Below are 21,249 nucleotides of genomic sequence, written 5' to 3' on the forward strand. Positions count from 1 at the left end.
TATATAAACACCGCAATACTGGCATGTCCTACTCCTCAAAGTGCTTTGGTATCCATGCACCAAGGTCCGCTATGTAGCGTGGCGGGGAATCTACGCAGAGAGGCATGCCGCTATTAATATCCAGTTAAAAAACCTTAGAAATTCAATGAAAAAACATAGGTTTCAGGGACGTTATAGTTAGTTGCACATTTCACTTGTACAAAACCATAGAAATGTCCCTGGTATAGTAAGTTCAGCTAGTTGAGCCCCCCCCAATGCACAGCTGATGTTGTCATATATTACATAATTCATTACATGGTCATTGACATCACTGATGACTTAACTGATGACATCTCAAATGACATCTCTGATGACATCATGCAGTGACTGTGCGTTTTCTATAAAGCTTAAATATGTATTATATATATGTCATGGTGTACTGAAGAATGAGTGGGTATATACGTGTCTGGATGGAGGATTTAGTAGGTGCTTCACTGCCTGTTTAAATTAGTTATTACATGTGTCTTATTGAATGCATGGGTTAGTGACTAAACTGTGTGAATGTCTTTCTGCTGTTATATAAACTGCTCAATGGGTTGGTTAGTAGCTACATGAGTGTCTATATGGGTTATTGATTGGTTGCCAGAGTATTTGTATGGGTGCCTGAGTGTGCTTGGGTGCGTGGGAGGTGTGTGAATCGGTGCATACATGTTTGAGTTATTGATTCACTGGCTGTATGGATTCAATTGTGCACGTGAACATAGTTGTATGGATGGGACAGTGTGTGTATGGGTGTGTTACTGAGTGAATGGATTTCTCAGTGGTACATGTCCAAGTAACTATATATGTAAAAGTCAGTGTATGTGAGAGTTGGAGTATATAAATGACTATATGTGACTATATGTGAGAGTCATTGATTGTGAGAGTGGCTGTATAGATCAGTGTTTAATTGTATCAGTGATTGTATAAGAGAGTAATTATGTGTTTTTTTATGTTTGAATATGTGATCTGTTGTGTGTATAACTCTATAGGTCAGCAAATGGAAGTGTGATTGATTCTTTGCATGAGTGACTAGGTGTGTGAATAACTCCATGAATGATTGGTGCTGTGTGAGTGTCTGTATAGGTGTATGAGTGCATATGAAAGTATTGTATTAATGAGTGACTGTATGTATGGGAGATTGTATGGGTAAATGAGTGGATGTGAGTGGATGTGTGTGTAGACCTAGGAATCAGTGAGTGCGTATGTAGTAACTGGTATTGGTGTGTCAATGGTTTCGAAAATGGTAGTCTGTAATTTACAGTGGGTATATCAAAGGTTATTTTAGAGTGTGAGGAGGTGCATCAGATTTTCACGTGGATGATGTCATCAGTGATGTCATTTGAGATGTCATCAGTGATGTCATCAGTGATGTCCCTGACCATGTCATGAATGATGTATTATGTGATGTCATCAGCAGTGCATTATGGGGGCGCGGGTTATAGTTAGTTGAACTAACTATAACGGGGGAATTTCTATGGTTTTGTACAAGTGAAATGTCCAACTAACTACAACATCCCTGAAACCTATGTTTTTTTTCAGTAAATTTCTACGATTTTTTAAAGGCTAATTTATAACTATAACTGCCTGAAACCTATTATTTTTCAGTGAATTTCAATGTTTTTTTAAATGCTAATTTCTAACTATGCCTACAAAGTTAGGACATGTGAAGAAAAAAGAAGAAAAGCGCAAAAAGAAGCAAGACATGTGCAGAAAGAGCAAAAGAAGTCCAAAAAGACAAAAAAACTGCAGGAAGAAGCAAGAGATGTGCAGAAAGTACCAACAGAGGAGCAGAAAGTCCTCCTGTGCCCCCAACTTCTAGTGATTGGTACTGGTGGTAACTGACTCTGACTAACCAGGACCAGAGACAGGGCTATGCTAAAAGACACTTAGAATACAGTAAAACTATGTGTTGGGGCACCCCTGTAATTCTCATGACCTCCTCTGTATTTGCCTTGAGTTAGTGCCTGGGTCATTGCAGGAGTACATGGATAGTGACTGGATTATTTGAGTGCTGCGAGGACAGTGCATGGTGATTTTATAACTGCTTGGGTTTTGGTGGAGTTATTGAATAAGTACATGATGCTGGATGGCTGATTGAGGAGTGCATGGGTAGTGCCAGAGGGATTTCTGGAGTGCATGTGCACAACCTGGATAATTGGAGGAGTGAATCACTACTGTGCAGGTGGTTAGAGGTCTACATGGGTAGTGCACAGGGGATTGTAGCAGTGCATGTGTTAGCACCTGGGTCATTCCATGAGTACATGGGTACTGACTGGAAGATTAGAGTACTGCAAGGAGAGTGCATGGTGAATTAATAAGTGATTGGGTTTTGGTGGAGTGATTGGATAAGTACAAGATGCTGGCTGGATGATTGAAAGAGCGCATGGGTACTGACCGGGCGATGGCTGAACTGCATGGGTAGTGCTAAGAAGATCGTAGAAGTGCATGTGTTAGTACCTGGGTCATTGCATAAATACATGGGTACTTTTTGGATGATTAGAGTACTATAAGGTCAGTGCATGGTGATTTTATAAGTGCCTGGGTTTTGGCGGAGTGATTGGATAAGTACATGGTGCTCGCTGGGTGATTGGAGGAGTAGATGGGTAGTGACAAGGCAATGGCTGGATTGCATGGGTACTGCTCAGGATATTGTAACAGTTCATGAGTTAGTGCATGAGTCATTGGATGAGTGCATGGGTAGTGACTGGATGATTAGAGTGCTGCAAGGAGAGTGCGTGGTGATTTTATAAGTGTTTGGGTTTTGGTGGAGTGATTGCATGAGTACACACATGTCATATCAGTCCCCGTCCCCTCCCTTCACCACTGTGCAAACGCGTCCCTGGTGGGTTTTCATTTGGGGGATTAATTACCCATGAATCCTGAGGGTCCCTGGGGGCCAACTAACCCACCAGGTACCTCCAATAAGCACCACAGAGCTGCGTTGCAGAGAGGTTGTCTGAGACCATGCCCATTTTTACACCTCTCTGCAACGCAACTCTGTGGTTCTTCCTGGACGTACCTGTTGGGCTAATTGGCCCCGAGGGACCCTCAGGATTCAAGTGGACTTAATCCCCCAGCTTAAAACGCACCACAGGGTGCCTTTGCACACTTGTCAAATCAGGCCATGCCCGCTCCCTGCACCACTCTGCAAATGTGCCCCCTGGAGCATTGTAAATGGGGAGACTAAATCCCCTTCAGTCCTGAGGGTCCCTGGGGGCCAACTATGCCACCAGCCACCTCCAGTAAGCACCACAGAGCTGCGTTGCAGAGAGGTGTAAAAAGGTGCGAGCCTCTCAACACCTCTTGGCAATGCAGCTCCCTGGAAGTACCTGGTGGGCTAGTTTGCCCCCAGGGATCCTCAGGATTGAAGGGGACTTAATCCCCGAATTTACAATGTGCCAGTCCGCTCCTATCCTGAAAGTTTCACAGTGATTTGTCAAGCGGGGGCCGAGAAAAAAGGGGGTCCCAAAACGTGTTTTCCCCATGCATATTCCCGTAGGACCTTTAGCCACAGTTGCACCCCGAACTGCTGAACGGAATTATGCCAAATTCGGCAAAGAGGGTGTCCTCAGTTCAGACTTGTGCCTTTTGCTTAAATGGTGTCAATCTGTTCAGTAGTTACTGAGAAAATTACAGTTAAAAGCATTTACATATCCATGGCCGCGGTGGATCCATGCATCCTGAGCGCACCATGAGCGCACCATAGCACACTATAAGTGCAAGTGGTTGTCAACATTCAAAACCAGGAACTGCTGGCAGTCATTTTGTGCGTCGGTAGAAGCGACCCTGTTGAAGTCAGTGGAATATGTGTGCAAAACGTAGAAAGGGGGCAGGGTAGAAATACTTTTATCCTCTAAACCTCCAATTTTTTTTATTATTTTGTTTTTTTAAAAGACCCAGCAGGTGCGTGTAGGGTGCGCGGACTCTGCCGTAAAAAATAAAAATAAAATAAAACAGAGCTTTTTTTATAATTAGCCCCCTGAGGCAAAATTATTACAATTTATGGGGACCCAGAGGGGCCCCCCATCCCCGGGGATTGTCACCCCCCAGGGCTACAAAAAAATGGTGGGGGGAGAGGTCTAAGGTCTTCAAAGCCGCGGGGACCACCACCCCTGGGGTTTTATGTATTGTAGGAGGGGGACTGCGTGGTCCCTCTCCTGGAGCACTCAAGGGCAACATCTCCCCCGGGGCTACAAAATAATTGGTTGGGTGAGGGCTGCAAGGTATCCAAAGCCCCGGGGATCACCCCTCCCCGGAGCATTATGTATTATGGGAGGGCCGGCTCCTGCAGTGTCCCTGGATGTCCATTCCACCCTCCCATAGCAAGGAAATCTGTTCTCTCTTTCAAAATCTAAATTGATTGCTTTTCCACATAGGGACCTGCATGTTAGTAGCTCCCCATGTGGAAAAGCAATGCCGGCTCGCAAACACGTAGAAGTTGTGGATCAAAGGCGCTGGAGTCGTGCACCCTACAGATTATGAGTCATGCATCCAGCGCGTGCACACGAGGGGGCCGCACTGAGCGCCGCGCTGGGTGCGCGACTTCTAATTTTATCGTAAAAAAAAGCCTGCATCAGTACTTTCTAATATCCCCAGGGACCCCATCCCCCAGGTGTTATGAAAAATGTTGGGGACTGTGGGGGGAGCCAAAATGCCCTCACAGTCCCGCTGGCTCCCCGCGTCCTTTGGGACCCGGCATTGCTTTTCCACATGGGGAGATGCTAACATGCATGTTGAAAAGCAATCTAGATTGGATTCTGAAAGAGAGAACAGATTCCCCTGCTCTCACTTTTAAAATCCAAACCAACTTTGCTGTGGGAGGGCGGGAGCCACGAGACTCCCGTCCTCTCATAGCAAACAGCAGTGTCCCGGGGGTAGGCACCCCGGGACACTGCAGGAGGCGGCCCTGGGGCGTGGTGATTTCCAGGGCCCTCGAGGGCTCCAGGTGGAGGCCCACACAGACTGCCTTCCACAATACACAAATCCACGGGGTGGTGGTTCTCGGGGATTGAGGGGAGTCGTTGAGGCCCACACACTACTCATTTTGCAGGGGGGCCTTGAAGCTCCCCCAACCATTTATTTTATAGCCTGGGGTTGTCTCTCACTCTTGCATAGGAAACAGCAATGTTGACAAAAACGTCCGGTAAGATAACAAAGGATTTTGAAGTCTATTTTCAGCGTGTTTGTTGTAGTTTTCAGCCATTAGAGCGACGACAATTTTAACTCCGTCTTTGTAAATATGCCACTAAGTTTTGTAATGTCGACAATCTTGTCTTCCATTTAAATAGGCACGGAGTATTTATTGAAGTTCATTGTGAATCGTGAAGCAACACTGTCTAATTGTGATTGATAAAGAATTGAATGAGTTGTGTACTTGTTTCGCTTGTAATGTGCATTGGGGCAGGTTTACAAGTTCTTTGCGTTACTATTGCGTCACTTTTAAGATGGGAAAGGTGACGCGAAAGTGGCGCAAGGGGGTTGTAAATCTGGTACACAGTGTTCTGTTTTACTTTGCTTTCCTTTCTGTCATGTAGAGAATCCTGGGTAAATTTAACAGTTTCTGTAGCCAGTACCTTTCAAGCCTACCCCCAAAAGGCTTACTGCTTGTTACCATAGTAACAGTTCATGGAACACTTAAGTGAGAATAGAGGTTAGAAGTTCACCACACTATGTTGCTAATCGAAACAGTTACTGTGCTGGAGTTTTAAAAGTTTGCCATAGGAACAGTTAGTCATAGCTATAGACTCTGGTAAATAGCTGGTAAAGAGTTAGCCTCAGTATTATACTTCAAGTTATAAATATTATTTCTATTTTTAAATGTTTTCTAACTGTATTATTATCACACTAAATATTAGTGAAATGTCAGAAAAAGAAGATGTGTATACTTTTTTTAATAAACTTTTATTAAAACAACAATAAATAACCGGAAACGTAACTTAAAGATAACAATGTAATAAATAACTACAAACATAACTTTAAAAAAACAATTAAACAAAATGTAATATGAACTCCAATAGAAGTAGGGTAGGTAATCTGCAAAACAAAAATGAAAATAAGTGTTCAAAATTAGATCGATGTCACTAAATGAGGTCAAACCTTACAAGTTAAGGTAATACTTGGCAATAATTTTTAATTTGCATGTCTGCAGTGTGCCTAATACATTCCAACTTACTTATAGGCCCTCGTTCAAGAGGTGTCTGTACGGAAGTGCCTACTGCGTCAGATTTACTGTATGGACCAACAGGTCTTTAAAATGATTCAGAGATGAGACAGAATTAGGTGAGAGATCAAGTCATTATGAAGGAAAATATTCTTTAGGGCTTTTTTACAAGCCTCTTGCACCACTTTGTGTTACTTTTCCCATGTCAAAAGTGATGCAAAAGTGGCGCAAGGGGCTTGTAAATAAACTCTTTTATTTCTAACGCATTTAATCGGAGGCATTGTATATCTTGGCCGCTCTGCTTACCTTGTGTAAACACTGTGACCAACAGAGTTCACAACTTGAACTCAGCTTTTGTTGTAAATGGCAGAGTGGGCAGCAGCATCCATAACTTTAAAAGAGAAAGAGAAATGATGTGAGAGAGTGAAAGAGAGAAAAAACGACATTAAAACTGTGAGAGAGAGAAAGTTATAGAGGGAGCAGTTAATACTGAAGAAAATACTCGTAGCTCACTTTTGCCTCCGTTGTGTGTCCAAGCATGTGCTGGTTCATAGTGCACCCTTCAATTTAGTGATCTGAAAGATAGTATATAGAGTTAGTAACAGCATAGTACATACAACTGCACACGTGTATTTTTGCTTTATTTAGTTGTACACTCAAGATAATGTATTTCATCAACTTCCACTGTAAGTAGGTGTCTATGTGCTGTATTTTGTTCAAAGTAGTGTATCTCATGCACTCCCACTGCATAGCGGTAAGTTCTCAATATTGTGTACCTAGACTGGTGCACCCCATTGACTTGCAGAGTTCGGAGGTGAGTGTTTTTCAAGGGAAGTCGAGGCAGATTTACAAGCTCCTTGCGACACTTTTCCCATTTTAAAAGTGACACAAAAGTGGTGCAAGGGGATTGTTGATCTGCCCCTCATACTGTTGTAACCTATCCTTACTGCTCTGAGGTAATTGTACATTCCAAGCGCAGTGAAGCTGCTGCACACTACGCACTCTTTTCTTTCACAGATGACTTGTCGTTGTTTCGGAAAGAAGCTTATTTGCTCACCTTGTGCCATTGGCTTGATTCAAAAAGGGTGCACCACGTGTTGAAGCAGCCTTCTCAGACATTGTTACAAAGAATGTAGAGCTTTGTAGGTGTTTTGGAGGGGGATGACGCCAATTTGTGAAACACAACCTGTAAGATAAAAAGGAAGTTAACATTGTGTGTCATTTGTTTATCAAAGGAGAGAGGAAGTGAGAGAGTGACTGAAAAGAATATTCAGAGCTCACCTTTCTATCACCGGTGTGTTTTTCTCCACGTGCCGGGACATAATGCCGCCTGATGCTCTACATAAAAGATAGTGAAGGAAAGATGTTATGATTGGTATTTGTTACTATCTTAATGGGAGTTGAATAACATCGCCCTTTCACACTCACTCTCTCTTGCATTTAAAAACAACTATTTGTATAGTTTTTATTCCGTAAGTTTGAGAGATTATCAAACATATCTGCTATTGAAAAAAAAATATACATCTAATAAGATACGGTATATAGGACTGCGTACACCTAAATTGCGGCATTGCTTTTTTGTATCCAGTCTGCTGCACCCCATCGACTCCCTCCGATGCGCACCTAGGCCTCATTGCTCACCTTTTTGTGGACAGGACACTTTCTACATCATGCAGTCCCGCTCTGCCACCAAGAAATCTGACATATGGTGCCGAGTCTTGATATCAGTATGGGTAACAACATACTCAAGCTCCTATCATCATCGCAGGTTCCTCACCCGCTCGGTCCTTCCGGTACAACTAACTCAGTGCCAAAGAGGCCACGCACATAGTGGTGGGCCCTTGTACTCGGTTGTTCGGGCCTACAAGAGGCATCTGAACCACTAGGACAGACCATCACAACCCTTGGGATGGGAGCAACTCTAAAATGGCATAACGCACATGCGCCCAGTCATCAGTGATGTCATTTGAGATGTCAGCAGTGATGTCCCCAGTGATGTCACTGACCATCTGGATCACCTGTGGATTGAGGGCGCGAGAGTTACAATAAGTACAACTAACTATAACGTAGGAATTTCAATGGTTTTGTGTGAGTGAAATGTCCAGCTAAAAATAAGACCCCTAAAACCTATGGTTTTTGCATTGAATTTCAAAGGTTTTTTAAATGATAATTCCCAACTATAACCTGCCTGAAACCTATGTTTTTTTCAGTATATATATATATATATATATATTATATATATATATATATATATATATATATATATATTCACTAAAAAACCATAGGTTTCCCACCAGTTATAGTTACCTGGAAATTTTACTGACATAAAACCATTGAAATTCCTACGTTATAGTTAGTTGGACTCACTATAACTTGCGCGCCTGCAATGCACTGCTGATGATGTCACATATTACATCACTCATGACATGGTCAGTGACATCACTCATGACATCACTGATGACACCATCCAGTGAATGTGTGTCTTTCTGAAAAATAAATATGTTTTATATATGTATTTGTAAAGGTGGATGGAAGAATAAATGTTTAAATAAGTGTCTAAATGGATGTTTCAAAAAAAAATTGATTGGTTAACTGGCTTATTAAGTGTATCTTAGTGAATACATATATTAGCGAGTAATGTTTAAATATTTAAATGGTTGTATCAGTGTTTCACTTTGTGTATAAGTGGCTGCATGGGTTGGTGAGTAGCTACATGTGTGTGTATATGGGTTATTAGATGTTTTTTTAGTATCAGTATGAGTGTCTGTATCGTTTGGTGGGGGTATTACTTAGCACATAGATGCATCAATGACTGACTCACTGTTTGTATGTGTTTTGAAGGCAGCTTATGTGCAGGACTGTATGGGTGGATGAGTGTGTATATGTGTGTGTTAGTGAGTGAATGACTGTCTCACTAGTGTCTTTATCATTAACTACATATGTTTTAATCTAGTATATGCGAGTATTGATGTATATAAGTGAGTAAATGTGAGAGTGAGAGATTGTAAGAGTTCCTGTTTAAAGAAGTATGTGTTTCTATAAGTGATTGTTTAAGAGAGTAAGTATGTGTAAGTTTCCTTAGAAGTAAGGTGGTAGTGTGTGTATAGCTGTATATGCAAATAAATGGATGTTTAATAGTTTATTTGCATGTGTGAGTATGTGTGTGAGTAACTTATGGATGACTGTCGGTGTGCAACAGGATGTATAGGTGTATCACTACATATGATGAGTGAGTATATGTATGAGTGACTATATAGAACTGTTGGTGAATGCGTGGATGTGTATATAGATGGCGGAATTACTGAATTGGTTGTTGTAACTGGTATGGGTATCTCCATGTTTTTGAAAATGTTTAGTTTCTGTTTTTGAATATGTGTTTCAAGGGTTACATTACACTGAATGGAGGTATGTCATTCTGTCACAAGGATGGTGTCATCAGTGATGTCATGAGTGATGTCACTGACCATGTCATGAGTGATGTAATATGTGACATCATCAGCAGTGCATTGCAGGCGCGCAAGTTATAGTGAGTCCAACTAACTATAACGGGGGAATTTCAATGGTTTTTTGTCAGTAAAATTTCCAGGTAACTATAACTGGTGTGAAACCTATGTTTATTTCAGTGAATTTAATAGGTTTTTTAAATGCTAATTCCTAACTATAACTGGTGTGAAACCTATGGTTTTTTCAGTGAATTTCATAGGTTTTTTAAATGCTAATTCCTAACGATAACTGGTGTGAAACCTATGGTTTTTTCAGTGAATTTCAAAGTTTTTTTTAATGCTAATTCCTAACTATAAGTCTCACTTTAAAAGTAAGACTGTTAGCGCTCTAGTTGTTCTTTAGAACACTCTGGTACATTCTGTCATTGGGCTTTAGTTGCGCTACATCTGGCTGATATTTGGCCTACATTTGTATTTTTTTGTCTCTGGTGGCCATCTTTGGGCTACATTGGGCTACATTGGGCTACATTGGGCTACATTTGGGCTACATTTGGGCTCTAACATATATATAGACCAATGTAGCCCAATATATATTTTTTCAAAGTTAATTTTCTTAAAAAACACTGGAGCATATATCTTGAGACATAGCAAAGGCACATCGGGCTACCAGTCCCTACAATTTTTTCTAATTTTTTTTGTGTATTGTTTATTTTATTTTTTATTTTTTGCCCTGGAGCGCTCCCGGTGCGCGCCCCGGTGAGCGCCCCGGAAAGCGTTGTATTTTGAAGCGCTCCGGTGCGCGAACCGGGAAGCGTCCCGTTAGCGCCAATGTCGCGATTGAAAACAACATCGTGACGCGTCGCGCAAGCGTGACGTATCGCAAAGCCGCGCGATGTGTCTTATGACGCACTGCGTAAACGCACCCGGAAGCCCTCTGCGGCATGGCCCGGTGCACGTAACGTAAGTGCGCCGGAGCGTGTAACGTAAGCGCATCGGGTCATGTGACTTGAAAATAACACTTTTCATTGGTTCTCATAATTTTTTTTCTCCAAATAATGAAAGCCCATCCTTTTTTCCTCATTCTAACTTTCTTCATTGAGAGAGGAAGAGCTATTTTTGTGCAAACAATGGCATCACTTGTAGCAGCAGCTGGTGCACCCCCACCACCACCACCAAGAAAAGAAGGTCCACCACCACAGTTTCTTGGAGGACAAGAAGAAGAGGAGGAAGAAGAGGAGGAGGAGGAACAACCAAGGCGCTTCCTGCCTGAAGAACCAAGGCAAACGCACGTTAAAGTGCACTTTATTTGGCAATTCTTTTCTTTTCCTGAAGACCAGAAAAAGGTGAACGCCCCCAAAGTCACCTGCCTTATTTGTGGCAAAGTCCTCTCCAGGGGCAATCCCAAAAGGAAATATTCTTTTGGTAATTTTACCATGATCCGCCACATGGAGAGGTGGCATCCCAATAACTTTGCCCAGGCTGAAGTCCAGGAACTTCGAAACAACCCACCCCCTGTGGCCAGCACCTCCTCTACAGAACACTCACTTTCTGGTCCTGAAGGACGCCAAATGGTGCCAAATATTCAACAAAAATTTGGCACCATCAAAATTGTTCGCATTTTCTGTGGCAAAACATTATGTTATGGTGAACTTAGTGTCACCTTAATAAATATTATTGTGGACAACCACCAATGCAGCAAGAAAAGGAAGTAGTAATTCTTTTCTTTTTTTGCTCCTCTTGAGCCATTTCCAATTCCCTGTTTTTTGTTTGTTCCCTTAAAAAACACAAAAAAATATAAAATTGTCCAAAAATACAAAAAAAAAAATGTTCAGAAAAGTAATAAAAAAATATAAAACAACAAAAAGAATAAAAGAAAAAGTTATTTTCAGAACTACCTCCCATTTATAAAATATTGCTAAAAATTTTAAACTCTGGCATTCTTTTTTCTCTTTTGTGCGCTTCCCGGTGCGCTCCCCGGTGCGAGTACCGAGCGCTCCCTCTGCGGAAATCGAAAAAAAAAAAAAATGTGCCCCGCGGGGCCCGTTTATAGCCCCCACATCAAACCTAGGGGTCAGGGGGGTCTACCCTGCCCCCTTATGGTCATTTCCCCCTTTGTTTTGGCCACCTCTTGTGTCTCGATCCTACCGAGACACAAGATGGCAGACGCTCTGGTCTGTTTCGAATGTTTACAGACACCAGAGAGCCAATCAGCTTTCTTTGCGCAAGTCGCGTGGCGCGCCCGGAGCGCTCTCCGGAGCGCGTACCGGGGCGCTGCCATAGACATATATATTTTTTTGAACCCAAATTACTCAAAAACCACTGGAGCACATATCTTGAGACATAGCAAAGGCACATCGGACTACCAGTCCCTACAATTTTGCCAAGTTTGGTGCAAATCCATTCAGCCGTTCGGGCTAAAAGTGAGTTCGACCGCCCTATGGAAATTAACATGGGGAAAACACGTTTTGGGACCCCCATTTTATCTTGGCCCCCACTTGATGAATCCCCTCGAAACTTTCAAGGAAGGACCGGAGCTCCGCGAGGCAAATTTGAGGAAGTTATCAGGCAGATTCGTCAACCGGCGCCAAAGTTATTCCAAATAGAATTTTGAGATTTTGCATTGAAAAAAATCCTAACTATAACTACCTACTGGCGACCGCCAGTAGGTAATATATATATATATATAGACACGGGGGATTTTCTATCTAAAATAGCCAAGGTCAAATGGGAAATGGGATATCACCTAATAACCCTAGATGTTTCCTCATTATATACGTGTATCCGCAACAGGGATGGAGTGAAGGCTGTTCAATATTTCCTATCCAAAAGACCTATTGAATTTACAATGCACAACAAAATGTTGATTGATATGCTTCTATTTTGTTTAGAACACAATTTCTTCCTCTTTAATAAACAAATGTACCGTCAGGTTCAGGGTGTCGCCATGGGGGCCAGCTTCTCCCCCAGTTATGCCTGTTTGTTTATGGGCTGGTGGGAGGAGCTGGTCCTTAGGGAGGAATACCGGGACATCTGCATGAACAACATAGTATTCTACCTACGGTACATTGATGACTTGATCATTGTGTGGAAAGGCAGCAAAGAGGAGGCACAGATTTTCATAGACAACATCAATGTTAATGATATTAACTTATGCTTTACATCTGACATAAGTGATAGTCAAGTTTCCTTCCTTGATGTTCTAGTCAAAATTGATGAAGGCAAGATAAAGATCACTTTGTATAGAAAGCAGACCGCAGGGAACACCCTGTTACACGCCAGTAGTGCACATCCCAGCCATCTAATCCACAGCATCCCCTATGGGGAGATGCTGCGGTTACGTAGAATATGCAGCGATGAAGGGGAACTCAGGAGACATCAACAGGAGAGCAAGTGTAGGTTCCTGGAAAGAGGCTATAGTGCCAAAACAATTGATGCGGCAATGGCCAAATCAAGATTAAAATCCAGAGAGGAACTTCTACAAAACGCAGAAATCCCCACACTAGAAAACACTAGTAGCACAACAATATCTGAAGAGGCACCCAGATTAATCATGAGCTACAACCGTCAGCATAGGGAATTGCGTAAAATCATCCAACGCAACTGGCATCTTGTAAAGGAGGATCCAGTAATAGGAGACTCCCTTCCTGAATACCCTTCAATCACTTACAGAAAAGCAACATCAATGGGGGATGTGCTGGTAAGAAGCAGTCCAGAATATAAGGACAACACAGGCTTGTCTCTAGCGCGTAAAGGATTTAACAAGTGCTCCAGCTGCAAAGCTTGTTCATTTGGGGTGAACAAAACTTCCTATTTAACAGCTTTCAGCTCCAAACCACAAAACATTAAGTTTCACCTAACATGTAAAAGTGAATTTGTGGTATACATACTGGAGTGCACTTGTAACTTAAAGTATGTAGGCAGTACCAAGCTTCCCAGCCACAAGAGGATCTTACAACATATCAGGGCGATCACCAACTACGACCCTAATTACCCTGTGGCGAGACACTTCCATGAAGTCCATGGTGGAAATCTAAAAGATCTAAGATATTACATCATAGACGCAGTCCCCGCGCAGAGAAGAGGAGGGGATAGGGAGGGCATGCTGCGAAGGCTTGAGACACATTATATCTTGACCTTGGATACCAAGCAGCCAAAAGGTCTCAATATGACTGAAGATCTATACACATTTTTAGAATGAGTTTTGGGAAGTTATTGCTTACATCATGTACCAAATAGTTTATACAGTCTTCATCAATGTAATGCAACAGGATGTATAGTTTGAATCATCCATTACTTTCAAGATGTAAATACCTCATGAACTTGTTTTGTATTATAAATAATGGATTTTACATGGTGATAAAGATAAATATTTATATATATATATTTGATACTTTAAAAGGGTTTTTAACTATTTATGCAATTTTAATCGAGCTATGAGTGGATTGAACAACAATAATTATCTATCAATTTTGGTAGAGGTTGGTCAATTGTGGGAATCACTCGTTTAGACAGTTATATTTAGTTGCATTTATTTGGAAGAACCCTTTATGAAATAGAGATATGTGTATAATTTCTCCCTTGTATTTATCTTTAAGAAGAATAGAAACTGTTTTTCGAATTGTTTTTTGGTAAGGTACTTGTGTGTGTAAACACAATAATACTTTTTTTGTTCACATAGGTTATCATTTTTGTCTATTGGAAAAAAGAGGTTTTTCTCTATCACGTTTTGAAAAATGTTTTAGTTTTAATTTCTCTTTATTTAGATTCACGGTGTTGCACTATAGTATTCAGTGAATGGATATTTGGAATACAGTTAACAATAACCTATTGTATTATACCGAAATATTTTTTGAGACTGAACCCTCATACAATACTTTCAGCAAATGTATTTTACAAATATTTCCTGTATTTTACGTATCACACTAAGAAAATAATGAAAGAAAGCTGTAAATAGTATATTTTCTATGTCCATTCACGCACTTGCACTTTAAAAGGAGGTGCATCCCACGACACTGTTGTCATGTGATCAAGGCAGGGATCTGCCGAAACGCATAAGTGGCTGATGTGGTTGCACTTTAAAATTAAATAAAAAAGAAGAAGCACAGAATCGGGTCTACCTCGTCTTTGCTTGTTTGGCTGTTGGTTTCGTTGGGAGACTGAGACGAGTTCTTGCAGCATATATATATATATATATATATATATATATATATATATATATATATATATATATATATATATATATATATATATATATATATATATATATATATTTTATATCTTTGGTGCCATTTGACGAATCTTCGCAAAAACAGGGAAGCCACTGTCCTGAAAGTGTTGGGGTGATTCGTCAAGCAGGAGATAAAAGGATCTGGTAAACCCTCCTGATCTTGAGCCTTGCAATCTGATTGGCTGACAACAGTGCCAACCAGGAAGTGTTGGCAGCCCTCTTGTGAACCGAGTCACAAGAAAAAAGGTGAGAAAATGTTCATATGGGGCTGGGTAGAAACACACTGACACCCTAGCACTGCAGAAGGGGTCCCACAAGCAACCCAAGGTCCCAAATTTATTTTTATTTGTTCGACATTTTGCTGGATTCGGGTAGAGTCCGCAAATCCCACCCAATTAAAAAAATAAAATGAAGCACAGTCTTTAGTGCTTTGTTTTCTTGAAGCTCCCGGTTGGGAGTGGTACCGGGGGCAATGATTAATCATGTTGAGGGGGCTAGCGGGGGCTCCCGCAACCACAGGGACTGCCACTTCCCCAGGGGCTAATTCTTTAAATGAATGCATGGAGTGAGCTCCTACCCCCACGCTGCCCAGGGACTGCCGCCTCCCTTGGGCTTTAATATTTAATGGGTGAGGGTCCTCCTGGCCCCCCAAGCCCTGGGGCCTGCCATCTCCCCAGGGATTTAAAAAATAAATTGCATGGGGGTAGCAGGCTGCCCTGGGGACTGCCACCTCCCTAGGGCTCTATTAAATAATAGGTGGGGGAGCCTCCTGCCCCCCCCCAAGCCACAGGGACCACCACCTCCCTGGAGCTACTTTTAAAAATTGAAGTGTTGGGAGCTCAATCCCCATCACACTGCCCAGGAGACCACCACCTCCCCTTGGCATACATCAATTAAGTGTATGGGTCTGTTGCAGACCCCCGGCCAAGGGGACCACCACCTCCCCGGGGCTGTGCACAAGATGGGGGGCGTAAAGCCCCCCTCCAGGAGTTTTCCTTGGCCCTGGGGACCACCACCCCCCAGGGCCGACTCCAGCATTGTCCCAGGGTACCCACCTCTGGGACATTGCAGTTTGCTATGGCATGGCAGGAGAACTGCATGTTAGCAGCCCCCTTTGTCCAAAAGCAAAGCTGGCTCCCACAGGCGGTAGGGAGTCAGAAGGGGCATTGGCTGTTCCCCTGCGGTCCCCAACGTCATGGCCATGCCCCAGGGGAAGGGGTCCCCAGGGCAGAAAAAGGCCCAGGAGGGGGACCACTTGGTCCCACCTCCCTTTTTTAATTATTAAAAAAAACATAAGGCTTGCCCCAGGGAACAGGGCCCCCGTGGCCAAAATATGCCTCAGGAGTGGGACGATGCGACACCCCCTCTAAAATGTTTTTGTTTTAAAAGGCAGGGCAGGCCCGAGGGATTAGATCCCTGGGGCCAAAACTGGCCCAGGGAAGGGGCCGCGTAGCCCCCTTCCTAGAAAGAAAGGATAAATGTTTTTTAAAAGGCCGGGCCCCGGGGGATGGAGTCCATGGGCAGAAACCGGCATGGGTAGGGGAGTCACACAGTCCCTCTCTCCTTTAAAAAACAAAAACAAATGCCTAGTCCCGGGGGATGGGGTCCAAGGGCCGTAATCGGCCTCAGAAGGGGGCGTAATTGGCCTCAGAAGGGGGGCCGCTCACCCCTCTCCCTTTTCATTTTTTTTAAATGTCTCAGGCCCCGGGGGATGGGGTCCCTGGTGGCCAAAAGGGTAAAGGGAAGGGGGCCACCTAGCCACCATCCTAAAATAAAATAAAAAAGAAACTGGCAACTCACTGGTTAACCCACGCCCTCCCTGCAAGACTCTGCAAATGCACCTCCTTTCACACTCTGGGTTGGGTGATGAAGTCCCTTTCAATGCTGAGGGTCCTTACGGGTCCAACTAGTCCACCAGGTACCTCCAGTAAGCCCCACACAGTGGGATTGCGTAGAGGTGATTGGAGGCTATGCCCCTTTTTACACCACTTTGCAATCACGCATCTTGGTGCACTGCTGGTGGGTCGATTAGGTGCCCTTGTATCCTTAGGACTTCAGGACTAAAGTAGACCTCATCACCCCACCAGCAGTGCACTAGGAGGTGCGTTTCCAGAGTGGTGTAAAAAAGGGTGTGTGGTCTCTGACCACCTCTCAGCAATCCCAATGTATGGGGCTCACTGGATGTACCTGGTGGTCTAGTTGCCCCCCTGGGACACTCAAGAGGCAAGGGGACTTCATCCCCCAACCAAGAGCATACCAGGAGGCATGTTTCAAGAGTGGTGGACAAAGGGAGCATGGCCTGTGTCCACCTCTCTGCAATCCCACATTGTGGGGCGTACTAGACATAACAGGAAGGCTAGTTCACCCCAAAGGACCCCCATAAGCGAAGGGGACTTCAATTTCTATCCAAGAGCATGCCATGGAGCATGTTTGCTGAGTGGTGGGCAAAGGGGCATGGGCTGCTATGGGAAATTATCAAACCTGCTGTGTGGGACTTACTGGAGGTAATATAGTAGGATTAGTTGGCCCCTAAGGATGTCGGTGGGGACCAACTACCCCTCATATTACCTCCAGGAAGTCACACACAGTGGGATTGCTAAGAGGTCTTCAGAGACCACACACCCCTTTCTCCACCACTCTGAAAACACGCCTTCTGGCACACTACTGTTTAGGGGATGAAGTGCACTTTTTTACTGAGCTACCTGCTGTAAGTCCTACGCATCGGAATTCCTGAGGGCTGGTGGGAGGACCAGCCCCTTTTCTCCACCACTCTACAAACACAACTGGTAGTTACAGAAGCATTTGAAATGTAATCGGTCTCATATTTGCGAAAGTTAGAACTATTGGCAACGTAAATGTAAAAGTTTTTTACTAATGTTTTTTAAGTGGAGTGGATGTACATTGTGTGTAGCGGAATTATGTGGTATGTTGTGCAGTGAAATTATGTGCATAGAAAGTATGTAGTATTTAGGGTATAGGAATTATGTAGAGTGGGATAATGTGTTACGGAGAGTAATTATGTAGTATGGTAGACTTTGTTGTGGAGGGGCAAGCTCAGGTTTAGTCTGCCTCATTTCCATAGAAGCTAAACTATAATCTCAATGAGACAAAAGAGAAGGAACCACTGAGGAGCACTTTAGGACCCAGTCAGAGGTATACGCAGGGCCACTGGAATTATGTGACTTTTCAGTTACACGACTTTCCCATTTCTGCATATGCCACATAATCCACCATTTCCTGCATAATCTACAAATGCAGCCACAAGTGTTACAGTATGGAGGATGTTGGAATGGTCACCTGTTACTTATTGCTAAATGTGGGTGCTAAATTGCTACTAATGGTGTGCAAACCACGTTTGCTGATTTATGCGCCTCACTTGCCTTTTTATTCATTTCTCATGCTTCTTTCTGCACATTTCTTCCATTTTCTGAGCTTCTCTTTCTCTTTCTGGACATCTGTTCCGCTTTCGGCACCTTCCTTCTTTCTGCACCTCTCTTCATTCTTTCTGCACCTCTCTTGCTTCTTTCTTCTGCACTTCCTTCTTCTTTCTGCACTTCTTGCTTCTTTCTGCACCTGTTACTTCTTAATGCACTTCTCTTGTCTCTTTCTGTACCCTCTTCCCTCTTTATGTACCTCTCTTTCCTCATTCTGCACCTCGCTTTCTTCTTTCTGCACTGCCCTTTTTTCTGTCTGCACCTCTCATGCTTCGTTCTGCTCCCCTGTTGACTCGTTTTGCACCTCTATTGCTTCTTTCTGCACTTCTCTTGCTTCTTTCTGTACCTATCTTTCTTCTTTCTGCATCCCTCTTTCTGTACCTCTGTTGCCTGTTTCAGCACCTCTCTTGCCTCTTTCTGCACTTATATTGCCTCTTTATGCACTTTTCTTGTCTTTTTCTGCACTTCTCGTTCCTCTTTCTGCATATTTGTTGCTTCTTCCTGCACTTCTATTGCTATTTTCTCCACCTCTATTGCTTTTTCTGTATCCCTCTTACCTCTTTCTGTACCCCTCTTCCCACCTTCTGTACCTCTCTTCCCTCTTTCTGCACCTCTCTTGCCTCTTTCTACAGTTTTCTTGTCTCTTTCTGCACCTGTGTGGCTTCCTTATGCACCTCTATTGCCTCTTTTTGCACCTCTCATGCCTCTTTCTGAAGTTATCTTGCCTCTTTCTGCACTTCTGTTGGTTCTTTCTGCACTTCTCTTCTGTTTTCTGCACATTTCTTGCCTCTTTCTGCACCCTGCTTGTCTCTTTCTGAAGTTTTCTTGCCTCTTTCTGCACTTCTCTTTCTTTTCCCCGTACCTCTCTTGTTTCTTTATGAAACTCTCTTGTCCCTTTTATCACTACTTTTGCTTCTTTTTGCATCTCTGTTACTTCTTTCAGCAGTTCTCTTGCCAATGTTTGCACTTCTCTTGCCTGTTTCTGCACCTTTCATGCCTCTTTCTGACCTATGATGCCTCTTTATACACCTCACTTGCTTCTTTCTGTACCCCTCTTGCCTCTTCCTGCACCCCTCTTTTCCATTTTTGTACCGCTCTTCCCTCTTTCTGCACTTTTCTTGTTTCTTTATGCACCTCTCGTTTCTTTCTGCACCCCTATTGCTTCTTTCTGCTCTCATCCTCTCTTGTCTCTTTGTGCACATTTCTTGCAACTTTATGCACTTCTGTAGCTTCTTTCTGCACCTCAGTTGATCCTTTCTGCACTTCTCTTGCCTCTTTATGCATTTATATTGCTTACTTCTGCAATCCTCTTGCCTCTTTCTTCATTTCATTTCCTTCCTTCTATACCTCTCTTGCCTCTTTCTGTATCCCTCTTCCCTCTTCTGTACCTCTCTTGCCTCTATGCACTTCTCTTGTCTCTTCGTGCACCTCTCTTTCCCCTTTCTGCACCACTCTTACCTCTTTCTCCACTTCTCTTGTTTCTTTCTGCACCCCTGTTGCTTCTTTCTGCACCTCTCTGTCTCTTTGTGCAACCCTCTTGCCTCCTTCTGCACTTCCTTTGTCTCTTTCCGCATCTCTATTGCTTCTTTCAGTACTCCTCTTGCCTCTTTCTGCACTTCTGTTGTCTCTTTCCGCATCTCTATTGCTTCTTTCAGAACTTCTCTTGCCTCTTTCTGCATTTCTGTTCCTTCTTTCTGTACCTCTCTTTCTACTTTCTTCCCCTCTGTTTCCTCTTCCTGCACCTCACTTGCCTCTTTCTGCATTTCTATTGCTTCTTTCTGCACTCCTCTAGCCCCTTTCTCCATTTCTGTTCCTTCTTTCTGTACCTCTCTTTCCACTTTCTTCACCTATGTTGCCTCTTCCGGCACCTCACTTGCCTCATTCTGCATTTCTATTGCTTCTTTCTGCACTCCTCTGGCCCCTTTCTGCATTTCTGTTCCTTCTTTCTGTACCTCTCTTGCCTCTTTCTGCATCCCTTTTCTGTACCTCTTTTGTCTCTTTCTCCACTTCTCTTGTCTCTTTTTTTACCTCTCTTGCCTCTTTCTGCACCTCTCTAGCCTCTTTATACACTTCTCTTGGTATTTTATGTACCTCTCTTGTTTCTTTCTGCACCCTTGTTGCTTCTTTCTACACTTGTCCTCCCTCTTTCTGCACCTCTCGTGTCTCTTTGTGAACTTCTGTTGCCTCTTTCTGCACCTCGGTTGCTTCTTTCTGCACTTCTCCTGCCTCTTTCTGCACCTATGTTGCTTCTTTCTGCACTTCTATTGCTTCTTCCTCCACCTCTATTGCTTCCTTCTGTATCCCTCTTGCCTCTTTCTGCACCCCTCTTCCCTCCTTCTGCACCTCACTTGCCTATTTCTGCACCTCTCTTGCCTCTTTCTGCAGTTTTCCTGCCTCTTTTTGCACCTCTGTTGCTTCCTTCTGCAGCTCTCTTGTCTCTTTCTGCACCTCTCTTGCCCCTTTCTGGAGTTATCTTGCCTCTTTCCGGACCACTGTTGGTTCTTTCTGCACTTTTCTTGCTTTTTTCTGCAGATCTCTTGCCTCTTTCTGAACCCCTTTTTCTTCTTTCTGTACCTCTCTTGCCTGTTTATGCAACTCTCTTGCTTCTTTCTATAGTTCTCGTGCCTCCTTCCGCACCAGTGTTGCCTCTTTCTGCACCTCTCTTGCCTCTTTCTGCACTTCCCTTTCTTTTTTCTGCACCTCACTTCTTTCTTTCTGCAACTCTCTTGTCTCTTTCATCACTTCTCTTGCTTCTTTCTGCACCTCTGTTGCTTCTTTCAGCAGTTCTCTTACATCTTTTTGTACTTCTCTTGCCTGGTTCTGTACCTCACTTGCCTCTTTCTGGACTTTTCTTTCTTTTTTCTGCACCTCTCTTGTTTCTTTCTGCAACTCTCTTGTCCCTTTCATAACTTCTCCTGCTTCTTTCTGCACCTCTGTTGCTTCTTTCAGCAGTTCTCCTGCCTT

This window comes from Lissotriton vulgaris, chromosome 7 (assembly GCF_964263255.1).
Source record: "Lissotriton vulgaris chromosome 7, aLisVul1.2, whole genome shotgun sequence".
Lineage (NCBI taxonomy): Eukaryota > Metazoa > Chordata > Amphibia > Caudata > Salamandridae > Lissotriton > Lissotriton vulgaris.